The following is a 13,078-nucleotide window of genomic DNA, read 5'->3' on the forward strand; positions in this document are numbered from 1 at the left end:
GCTTTACTCAAAGTTTACTGATTTAAACGTTAATCACATTAAAAAAATCTTCACAGCAACATCTAGATTACTGATTGAGCAAAATCTGGTTGCCACGGCTGTTATGGACTAGCTTTTGTCTCCCCAAAATTCCAATGTTGAAGCCCAAACCCCCAATAACTTAGAATATGACTGCATTTTGGAGATAGGGTTGTAAAAGAAGAATTAAGTAGGCCCAGCACGGTGGCTCACACTCATAATCCCAACACTTTGGGAGGCCGAGGTGGGTGGATCACGAGGTCAAGAGATCGTGACAATCCTGACCAACACGGTAAAACACCATTTCTACTAAAAATACAAAAATTAGCTGGGCGTGGTGGTGCACACCTGTAGTCCCAGCTACTTGGGAGGCTGAGGCAGGAGAATCTCTTGGACCCAGGAGGTGGAGGTTGCAGTGAGCTGAGATTGCTCTACTGAATGCCAGCCTGGAAACAGAGCAAGACTCTATCTCAAAATAATAATAATAATAATAATAATAATAATAAAGTTAAAATGAGGCTTTCAGGGTGGGCCCAAATCCAAGCTGACTTGCATCCTTACTTACAAGAAGAGGAGATTCAGACACAGAGGGGCACTAGGGCACATGTGCACAAAAAGACAACCATGTGATTGACGGGGAAGCAAGAAGGTGGCAAGCCCAGGCGAGAGACCTTTGGGGACACCAATCCTACCAGCACCTTGATCTTGGACTTCCAGCCTCCGGAACTGTGAGAAAATAAAATTCTGTTGTTTATGCCACCAAATCTGTGGTATTTTGTGTAGCAGCCATAGCAAATGAACACACATGACCTTGCCAAGTTGACATATAAAATGAACCATCGCAATGGTGCTTATTTAACAAGACTGCATGTACTCTGGAGGCAGGCGCAATGCATTCATCCCTGAGGATTACGTGGTTTTCATACCATGCTAAAGAGTTTGGGCTTTAAAACCATCAGTGCTGGTGGATGATCGAAGATGGTAAGCAGGAGAGTGCCAAGGTCAAATCTGGATTTTAGAAAAATCTTCTGACACCAGTAGTGGGTAGAGGAGAGTGAGACTGCAGTAAGAGGCCAGTTAAGGGCTGGCGTATAACAGCAGAAGAAAGATACAAAGGGACAGTGATGATGGAAAGACGAGAATTGAATAGCACATTAGCAGGAGCAATAAGGAAGAGGGAAAACCTAGGGAGAATCCCAAGTGTCCAGTCTGAGAGACTTAGGGGGATGTTGATGTCACCAGTGAAAGTAGAGAATGCAGATGATTTCCCCTTTTGTGGTGGTGAGCCTGGTGAAGCATCAAACAATTCATTTGCTTTTAGGCATGTTGAGTTTTGTCTGCCTTTGGGACATGCATGTAGGGATCCCAGCAGGCTTGATATGCTAGCATGGAGTGCAAGTCTGGTTGGAATCCAGATTTCTATGTCTGTTTCCACCCAGCAATTAAATTTCCAAGAGCAGTGAACCCTCCCACCACACTTGCATGTCTCAGTCCCAAGTCTTCCAAACATGCATGACTATTTGCTTCTGTTTTCCTTTTTGGTCATTGTTATCCCAATAAGATCAATTTCAGAAAGGATGTGAGTACCATGGAGGACCCCGTGCCGCACAATAAAGACCCAATTGTAATTTATAACAGACATGACTCATATTCTGCTGCTCTGGAGGTCTTCCCAATTTTTTTTTTTTGGTCTTCCCAATTTTTAAAAGAAATTTAGAATCTTTGAATCTCTCCCCCAAAGACTTAAGACTGGCTTGAAAGTTCAGAAGGATCTGTCTCTGGGCTGTATGGAGAAGTGTGGCTGCTATTTGAGGGCAGATTCTCATGGAAAAAAAAGCATTTTTACCCCACGGAACTTTCTCCCATGAGTCCAAATGCATCCTTGCCTAGAGTCCTCCTAGTGTCCTGCACTGAGCAAGCAGGCAGGGAGAGAGAAAAAAGGGGTGGGCTGGAGTTTTAGGATCTGCATTTGAATCTCTCCTCTTGACTTGTGACCCTGGCCAAATATCTGCCGGTTTCTCTTTACTGAGCACCTGCTCTGTGCCAGGTCCCAGGGCTTTTTAGTTCTATCTGGGCATCAACACCCACATTGGACAAAAAGGGTAAATATTCCTGCCATGCAGGGTTATCATGACAAATGCAATGAAATAATAAATGTGGAAGGGCCTCTCAAAGTGCCTGCCTCAGAGTGGAAAGTCAATAAATACTAGGGCATTCTATGTCTGAAAACCTCACCTCTAATTATTCTCTTTCCCTTCCCAATTATACAAAACAGTGGCAGCCGTAACAGCAACCACAAAATGCACTCCAAGGTACTTCTAAACATTTCTTGCTGTGGGGGAATGTTTGCATCCTTGGTTAGTTAAAACTTTTGTGTTCCTCCCATGTCAGAAGCCCCTGGATCTTGTGTGAAGCTGTGTATTTCTTGATGAGTTTGTTTCTGTCCTTCTGTGGCTTGTTCTGAAGGGCTTTGCTGCTGCCTTCATCTGGAGAAATTCACACACTAATGCAGTGGTATCTCATCCCAATCTATTAGGTGTGACAGCTACTGGCAAGAAATAGATTTGGGTTTAACTCTTTGTTGCCCCGCAGGGACCTCTGGCACCCAAAGGGAAACAGCTGTCTATCTACAAAGCTGTGATCTCCCCTACAAGCAAGAGAGCTCCTTTGCTGGGAGGTTGTTGCTTTTTCTGGCTTCCAGAGAATGCAGAAATCTCAGGGAGCCACTACTGGGCTCTTTCCCCATCGGGTGTTGGGCCAAGTAACATAGCAAACCTCCTGAGACATTTCTACCTGGACATGCCCTTTGTGGCCAGTGGCAGCCCTCTGATGAAGACACTATAGTATTTATTTTTGCAAATGTTGGTGACCATCCAGTGAACAACGCGGCTTAGCGGAGGTTGAACGTTCTCATCCTGTATTGGTAGAACCATGTAGGCTGGTTCCAGGCTCTTTTCTGTGCAATCCTCAACCTAACAATACTGATGCTGATGCTAATGATGATTGTAAAATCTGTAGTAGTTCCCATTTATTGCCGTATTTGGCTTGTAAGACTTGGCAGATCACAGTCACATACACAGACACACACAGACACAAACACACAGACAGACACACACACAGACACACACACACACACACACAGTCTTTCTCTTTCTGTACTGTGTGCCAGGGACTGGACAAAATACTTTGCATGCATACAGCACTTTTCCTAAAACTCCCGTAGCCGGCAGTAGTAACATCCCTGCTTTATGACTAAGGAAGCTAGAGTTCAAAGAGGTGAAGAACCTGCCTTGAAGTTCAAGGCCATTCAGTCCAAAGTGGCAGAATCAGACCTGTACCCAAGTCATCTGCACAAAGCTGGTGCTTCTACCCTGTACACGACAGTGTTTCCAGTGGCCTGCAACTCTCTGGTGAGGGAACCGACCTTGTCAATTGCTGTCTGCCACATCCAGTCTGACCTGGCTGCCTGGGCATTCTCCCACCCCACGGGCAGCCGTGGCTCTTGCTGCCAGGGCTCTAGGGTGTGGGCAGCTGATGGGAGGGAGGGGAGGCCAGCTGTGCAGCTCTGCCCAGCTGGGACAGAGCTGGGAGGCAGGGTGCCTATTGATTGACTGAAATTGGATTTGTTGACACAAACTGCCAGCATTTCACAGTGATGAAAGGATTGCCCACCAGCCTCATAACAAGCAGAGATTTCCCTGAGGGCCACCAGAGCTGCTGGTGTGGTTCTTTTGTGAGGAGAAGAAAGCAATTAGGAAAACGGGTGAGGTTATTAGGTCTTATTGCACCCTCAGCTCCTGCACACACAGAGCGCTGCTCGGTGTGGGATTTTGGCCTCACCTTCCTACTTGCTGCCGATTCTGTGTGTGCCTCTTCCACTGTGTAAAGCCAGCTGGGGGACAAACAGCTCGTGTACGCTGACTCCAAGCATATGGAGAATGCACACACAGATTTGGGGCACCAAAAGTAACCAGCAGGTGGAACCAGCTTTAGCAGACTTTAAAAATAACAAGATCATTGGAGTATAAATACAAATCCACGAATGCACGAGGCACACTCGTCTCTCTCTCCCTTGCTTTCTCCATCCCTTTTTATGTTTTGTCACATTAAAGTTATTTAAACTGGTTTGGTTTAAAGATCTATTCAGGTAAGCTGACCAACGACGCACGTCTGCAGATGGGCAGGGGAGGAGGAGGAGAGGGGGTGTGTTCTGTCCGGACAGCATTGGTTTGGCAAGTGTTTGTTGGCATCTGGAATCTGTGCAGCAGTAGGGATGGGTGTATGAGGGGGAGAGGTAAGAAAACATCAGGAATAATGTCACCTTGTATTGTATAAGTGGGTTTTGTTGCAAAATATACATAACATAAAATTTACCATTTAACCATTTTAAGTGCACAGTTCAAGGACATTAAGTACTTTCACAGTATGGTGCAGCCATCATCACCATCCATCTTCAGAGTTTTTTTCCTCTTCCCAAACTGAAACTCTGCCCTCATGAGACAATAACTTCCTATTCCCCGCTCCCACCAGCTCCCGGCAACCAACATTCTACTTTCTGTCTCTATGAATTTCACTACTTCAGGTGCCTCCTGTAACTGAGATCATGGAGTATTTGTCCTTTTGTGACTGGCTTATTTCACCGAGCATAATGTTCTCAAGGACCATCCGTGTGGTAGTATGCATTGGAATTTCCTTCCCTTTCAAGGCTGATTAATATTCCATTCTATGGCTAGGCCACATTTTGTTTATTCATCATCCAGTGATGGACATTTGGGTTGCTTGCATCTTTTGGCTATTGTGAATACTGCGACTTTGAACATGAGTGTACAGATATCTGCCTGAGATCCTGCTTTCAATTTCAGGAGGTATATTTCCAAAAGTAGGATTGCTGGATTGTACAGTAATTCTATTTAATATTTTTGAGGAATTGTTGTAAATTTTTCCCACAGTAGCTTCATCATTTTTACTATTTTACATACCCCCCAGCAATGTGAAATGTTCCAATTTCTCCACGTCCTTGTCCACACTTGTTATTTTCTGGGTTTTCTTTCTGGTTCTTTCTTTCTTTCTTTTTTCATAATAGTCATTGTAATGGGTGTCAATAAGTATCTCATTGCAGTTTTCATTTGAGTTTCCCTTATGATTGGTGATGATGGGCATCTTTGCATGCTCTTATTGGTTATTTCTATATCATCTTTGGAGAGATGTCTATTTAACTTCTTTGCCCATTTGTAATTACTTGTTTTTTACTGTTATGTTGCTTTATTTTTATTTTTACAATGGCTAGGATTAGAGTTGTGGATTTAACCCATTTTATGAAGAAAATGAAGGTCATAGAATTTCAGGAACTTGCCTGACGGCCCCCATCTGAGTGGGACTGAAGCGCAGCCTTTTCGCTTCTGATCCTACCTTTCTGCTGTGCTCATGCTGTCTCCTCCCAGATGGCGAGATGTGGTCCACACCTTTTCAGACTTCACGTTTCACTTAGGAATAATACATGATGACATAAAAGATGTGTCAAATGAAGGTTACAGATGATGAATTTTATGAACATTTTAAAAAGGGGCCTGACATCTGGGCCATTTGGGAAGATTCTATGAAAAAGGGGAACCAGAGGTGAACATTAAAAGATAGTGTGATAAACAGATGCTGGAGAGGATGTGGAGAAATAGAAACATTTTTACACTGTTGGTGGGAGTGTAAATTAGTTCAACCATTGTGAAAAACAGTATGATGATTCCTCAAGAATCTAGAAATAGAAATACCATTTGACTCAGCAATCCCATTACTGGATATATACCCAAAGGATTAGAATCATTCTACTATAAAGACACATGCACACATATGTTTATTGCAGCACTGTTCACAATAGGAAAGACTTGAAACCAACCCAAATGCCCATCAATGATAGACTGGATAAAGAAAATGTGGAACATATACACCATGGAATACTATGCAGCCATAAAAAAGGATGAGTTCATGTTCTTTGCAGAGACATGGATAAAGCTGGAAACTATCATTCTCAGCAAACTAACACAAGAACAGAAAACCAAACATTGCATGTTCTCACTCATAAGTGGTGTTGAATAATCAGAACACATGGACACAGGGAGGGGAACATCATACACCAGGCCCTGTCAAGAGAGCAGGGGCGGGAGTTAGGAAGAGATAGCAGAGGGTTGGGGGATAGGGGAGGGATAGCATTAAGAGAAATACCTAATGTAGATGACAGGGTGATGGATGCAGCAAACCACCATGGCACGTGTATACCTATGTAACAAACCTGCATGCTCTGCACATGTACCTCAGAACTTAAAGTATTATAATAATAATAAAAGAAAGATGCCAAGTATACACTAAATATCATCAGTATAAATGCCTAGTACATATAGTTTAAACCCTAAAGAAAAGAAATGTGGCACATATACACCATGGAATGCTATGCAGCCATAAAAAAAAGATGAGTTCATGTCCTTTTCGGGGACATGGATGAAGCTGGAAATCATCATTCTCAGCAAAGTAATACAAGAACAGAAAACCAAACACCGAATGTTCTCACTTGTAAGTTGGAGTTGAGCAATGAGAACACATGGACACAGGGAGGGGAACATCACACACCAGGGCCCATCAGAGGGTGGGAGGATTGGGGAGGGAGAGCATTAGGACAAATACCTAATGTAGATGATGGGTTGATGGGTGCAGCAAAGCATCATGGCACATGTATATCTATGTAACAAACTGGCACGTTCTGCACATGTACCCCAGGACTTAAAGTATAATAAAAAAGAAATAGTGTGATAGCAGCTAACATCAAACTCAAAGGGGAAAAACAGAAAGCTTTCCCACTAAGATCAGGTACAAGGCAAGGATGTCCACTATAACCACTTCTATTCAACAGAGTGCTAGAAGTCATAGCCAGAACAATGAGACAAGAAAAAGAAAGTAAAATTATCCCTATTTGAGGATGGTATGATTATATACATAGAAACCCCTAAAGACTCAACCAAAAAACTATTAGAGATAAACACGTTCAGTAAAGTTGCAGGATACAAACTCAATATATGCAAAACAGGTGCATTTCTATGCACAAACAGTTAACTATCTGACAAGGAAATCAATAAAATAATCCCATCCCCAATAGTGACAAAAAGAAGAGAGTACTTAAATATAAATTTAACCAAAGAGATGAAACACTTGCATACTGATAATTATAGCAATGATGAAGGAAGTTAAAAAAGATACAGTTAAGTGGAAAGATATTTATGTTGACTGAAATAATTAATATTGTTAAAATGTCTAAACTATACAACTTGAGTTACAGATGCAAAGAAATCACTATCAAAATCCCAATGATGTCCTTTACAGAAATAGGAAAAAAACTACCCTAAAATTCATATGTGATTGTGCACGGTGGCTCTCGCCTCCAATTCCAGCATTTTGGGAAGCTGAGGCAGGCAGATCACTTGAGGTCAGGAATTCGAGACCAGCCTGGCCCACGTGGTGAAAACCCTCCTCTACTAAAAATAGAAAAATTAACTGGGCATGGTGACAGGTACTTGTAATCCCTGCTACTCGGGAGGCTCAGGCAGGAGAATAGCTTGAACCTGGGAGGCAGAGGTTGCAGTGAGCTGAGATTGAACCACTGCATGCCAGCCTGGGTGACAGAGCAAGGCTCTGTCTCAAAAAAAAAAAAGGAACTACAAGAGATCCAGAGTAGCCAAAGCAATCTTGAGCAAGAAGAACAAAGCAGGGGGGATCACCATCTCTGATTTCAAAATATATTACAAAATTATAGTAACCAAAATAACATGTACTGGTATAAAAACAGACACATGGAACAATGGAAAAGTACAGAAAGCCCAGAAATAAACTCACACATGTATGGTCAACAAATCTTCAATAAAAGTGCTAAGAATACACAATGGGGAAAAGAGAGTCTCTTCAATAAGTGGTGTTGAAAAAACTGGATAACCCTATGCAAGAAAATGAAACTGTATCTTCATCTTGCACCACACACAAAGATCAAGTCAAAGAGACTTAAATATAGCCCTGAAACTGTAAAACTCCCAGCAGAAAACATAGGGGAAAAGCTTCATGACATTGGTCTTGGCAATGATGATTTAGATATGAAACCAAAAGCACAAAGGAACAAATGAGACTACATCAAACTAAAAAGTTTCTGCATAGCAAAAGAAATAACAACAACAACAACAAAAGCAACCTATGGAACGGGAGAAAATAGTTTGCAAACCATACATCAATCTGATAGAGGGTTAATATCTACAATATGAGCAACTCATACAACTCAACAGAAAAAACAGAACTTGATTAAAAAGTAGACAGAGGAGTTGAGTAGACATTTTTCCCAAGAAGACATACAAATGACTAACAGGTATATAAAAAGATGTTCAGCATCACTAATCATCAGGGAAATGATCATCAAAACCACGATGAGATGTCACTTCACACCTGTTAGGATGGCTATTATTAGAGTGATGAGCAATAACAAATGTTGGTGAGGATATGGAACAAAGAAAACCCTGTCCATGGTTGATGGGAATGTAAATTGGTACAGCTGTCATGGAAAACAATATGGAAGTTTCTCAAAAAAGGGAAAAATAGAACCACCGTGTGATCAGCAATCCCATTGTGAAGTCTATATCCAAAGGAAATGAAATCAGTATCTTGAAGAGATATCTGTTCATTGCAGCATTAATCACAATAGCCAAGATACAGAAATAACTGAAATGTCCATTGACAGTTGAATGGATAAAGAAAATGTTGTATATACATATACAATGAAATATATTCTGACTTTAAAAAGAAGAGAATTCTGTTATTTATGACAACATAAACCTGAAATCCAAAAATGTCAAACTCATAGAAACAGGAAGTAGAATACTGGTTGCTGGAGGCTGACGGGGAGGGATATGGGAAGATGCTGGTCAAAGGGTATGAGCGATGTCTGTTATATAAGGTAAATAAGGTCTGGAGACCTACGTAAAACAATGTGACTGCATTTAATGATACTGTAGACCTGAAATTTGCTAAGAAGGTAGATTGTAAGTGTTCTCACTGCATAAAAAAATGATAATGATGTGAGGTGATGAACGCATTAATTAGCTTGATTGTCGTGAACAGTTCACAGTGCATACATATACTAAATCAGTGAGTTGTACATCTTAAATATATATAATTTTAAATTATTGACGATACCCGAATAATGTTGGGGAAAAAGAGAATAGTGTGACACGCAGAATAATGGTCCCCAAATATGTCCTCATCTGATTCTTAGACCTCTGAAGATCTTACATTATTTGGCAGGGAGGAATTAGGTTGCAGATGGGTTTGGGTTGCTAATCAGCTGACTTTGAGATTGGGAGATAATCCTGGATTATCCGGGGACCGAAAGACATCACAAGGGTCCTCACAAATGGAGGAAGAGGCAGGTGGGTCAGAGAGGACATGGAAACAGACTCAGAGAGGCGGGCTGACGTGACGGGAGAAGGATTCTCCAGGCCATTGTTGGCTTGGAAGATGGACGAAGGGTACTGCTAAAGATAAACAAAGTTGGACTGATTCTAGTGATCGAGACAGATTTAAATCAGTGTAAACGATTGCTGATTTAACAGGAAGAGGAGTCTGTCATGAACTGCACTCAACTTTGTATAAAAATGAACTGGCATGTTGAAGGGAGAATATGGAGTTGGGGGGAGAAGTTGGAAAAAGCCAAAAAACAGATTCTTCCCCAGAGTCCCTAGAAAGGAACATGGCTTTGCCGGCACCCAGAGTTAAGCCCAGTGAGACTCATTTGGACTTCTGACCTCCAGAATCCCAAGAGACAAAACAAGTTGTTTTAAGCAATGGAGTTTGTTACAATTGGTTGCAGTGTCAATACGAAACGAATACAAATAGCCAGACCTTAGATCAGCAGAGAGAGAATCCAGACCTCGGGTGTGAAGAGAGGACCATGGGGAGGAGATGAATCTCACTACAACAAAGTGTTTGATTTGGGAAGAAGGAATCGCTAACATATATGTAGCTTTCCTTGTTCTGGCTGGGTTTAAGCAGTCAGGCATGCATTTTCAAGAATGCTCTAAGGTTGGTGCTATTATTATGCCCATTTTCGAGAGAGCAGACTGAGGCACAGAGAGGTTAAATAAGTTGTCTGAAGTCACCATGGTGGTACCTGGTGAGGTAGTAAGAGACAATACAGAAGGTGTGACTGCAGTGCTAAGGTAGTGGACCCCTGAGAGCTGCTGTGGCCCCTTCCCCAGTCTAAAATGGTATGAGAGAGGTGGTGGGCCCTGCTCCTTTCACCCAGCAATGGCTCACTCAGCCAGGCTGGCTGCCTCTCTGAGCCTGGGGTATATCTCTGCGAGGAGCAGAGGGCAGCCCTAAGGAGCACTCATGTCCTTGTCATGTTGACAGTAAACCAAAGTGAGTCCTTGCCCTTCTTCCTAGCCTGATCCTGGGCTGGCCTCGTTTCTGGCTGAGCTGGGAGGTGCGGCCCTGGCTTTCAGACCCCAACCTTGACCACAACCCTCCACTGACTCTCTGCAGCCAGATGCGGGAGTAGAGAAGGTCCCAGTGATGAAGGGCCTCCAGTGCCAAGACCAACATGGTGGACGTTAGGAACAGTGGACTGACCTGCTTTTCAGTGTTTGCTGAAGAGTCACTTGGCAGCAAGATGCAAGAAGAATCAGTGGAGGGGTTACGTGAATGTTCACAACGTTATTCATAATAGCCACAAGGCAGGAGAAACCCAAATGTCCATCAGTGGGCGAATTGGTCTATCCACACAATGGGGTATTACCCACACAAAGGAGTGAGGTATTGACACATGCTACAACCTGGATGAACCTTGATAACATTACACTGTGTAATAGAAGCCAGTCACAAAAGACCACATGTTATATGATTTCATTGGTATGAAATATCCAGAATAGGCAAATCCATAGAAATGGAGGGTGGGTTCATGGTTGCCAGGGCCTGAGGGAGAGGATAGCAGAGTGGCTAAAAGATTTCTTTTTGAGGTGATACGAAAATTGATTGTGAAGATGGTTGTACATATCTGTTAATATGGTTAAATCCACTGAATTGTACACTTTAACAGGGTGAATTATATGGTATATAAACTATATCTCAGTGAAGCTATCAAAAAGGTTAGTTGGGGAGCTCCAAGCCAGTGGAGTGCTCTGTGCCACCCCAAGACATGACATCCAGGGATGCAAAGACTGGAACTATCATCCAAGGCCAAGAGCCAGTTTGCAAGCTGGCACCAGGTTGTCCCAGAAACAGTGGACAGACACGCAGGCTGGGGGCCCTCAAAGAGCCTCAGAATCAAGGTGGGCACAGACTCAAACCAGGCAGGCCTCTGACCCTTGGTTTTCTCATTCAAAAAGTGAGAGGTCAGAGGTCAGCATTCTTCAACCTCAGTACACCAAAGACCTGCAAGCTCTCAGGGACTCTGCTCTGGACCTCAGGATGAGGGGTAGAGATCAGTGGGAGGGCAGAACGGGGGTGAGCAGAGAGAACTGGAGTCACACACGTTCATGCTGTGGGAAGCAATGGGAAGAGGCAGATGTACATTGCTTGGGGCCACCAGACAAGCCTTATTCTGAGGCCTCTCACCAGTGGAAACAGGCTCAAGACAGAAACTGGTGGCATGGGAGGAGCACCTCAAGCTGGAAAGGAGCAGCTCCTTGCCACGCCTATAGAGGCTTGGGAAGTAGGAGGCTCCTGCCACCGTGAGGTCAGGAGGAAGGGAGAATCAAAAGCAAGGGATGCATTTCACTCATTGCATTCCTGCATGCATGCAGTAGGAAAACATTTTCTAAGGGTTAGGCACTGTTCAGGGTGCCTCAAAAAGAGAGGTGAACAAAGAGAACAAAGTCCGCATCCTCAGAGAGCTTCTATTTTAGAGCTGTGCTGTCCAAGATGGCAGCCACTAGCACGTGTGGCAACAAGCCCTTGAAATGTGGCCAGTCTGAATGACAGGTAAACCAAGCGCAAAATACACATCAGATTTGAAAATTTAGACCAAAAAATGTAAAGTATCTCATTCATGATTTTTCATATTGACTCCATGGTGAAATAATAGTATTCTGGATATCATGGTGATATGGTTTGGTGCTCTGTTCCCACCTAAATCTCATCTAGAATTGGAATCCTCAAATGTTAAGGGAGGGAACATGTGGGAGGTGATTGGATCATGGGGGGCAGTTTTCCCCATGCTGTTCTCATGATAATGAGGGAGTTCTCATTCGATCTGATGGTTTAAAAGCAGCATTTTCCCCTGCGCTCCATTGCCTACCACCATATAAGACATGCTTTGCTTCCCCTTCCCCTTCTGCCATGATTGTAAGTTTCCTGAGGCCTCCCCAGCCATGCAGAACTATGAGCCAATTAAACCTTTTTTCTTCATAAATTATCCAGTTTAGGTACTATCTTTATAGCAGTGGGAAAATGAACCAATACACATGATTAAGTGAAGTAAATTCTTAAAATTAATTTCACCTATTTCCTTTGCCCTTTTAAATGTGGCTACTATAAAATGTAAAACTACAGATGTGGCTCAAATTATATTTCTATTGAATAGCATTGTTCTAATAGGAGAAACAGATAATAAAATAAATAAGTAAATAAACAGATACAGCAGTATCAGCAATGTTTGATAGAATGATCTTTCTGGGGAGATGGTGTCTGTGGAGAGGCTTTGGAGGAGCAGCAGGCAGTACGGCTGGGTATGGTGAGCATGGTAGGTGGCTGGAGGGGATGTAGGCAGTGTGACTGGTGAGCTGCTGGTTTGCCTAGATTGGGATGGAGATAGGACCTGTGATGAGTTCTGAATTCTTGTCTCATCCTGCTGAGTCTGGGCTCCAGGAAATTCAAATGGAGATGTACAGTTTCCATTGGAGATAGAGGCCTGGAGCTTAGCAGCAAGGCTGGGGATAAACACACGCAGTTTAAAGTCATTTTAGAGGTGACCCTGGAGCCCACATACACGGATGCATTACTGAGGATAATGAGAGGAGGAAAGGAAATGACAATTAGTCAG

This window comes from Saimiri boliviensis, chromosome 4 (genome assembly GCF_048565385.1).
Source record: "Saimiri boliviensis isolate mSaiBol1 chromosome 4, mSaiBol1.pri, whole genome shotgun sequence".
NCBI lineage: Eukaryota > Metazoa > Chordata > Mammalia > Primates > Cebidae > Saimiri > Saimiri boliviensis.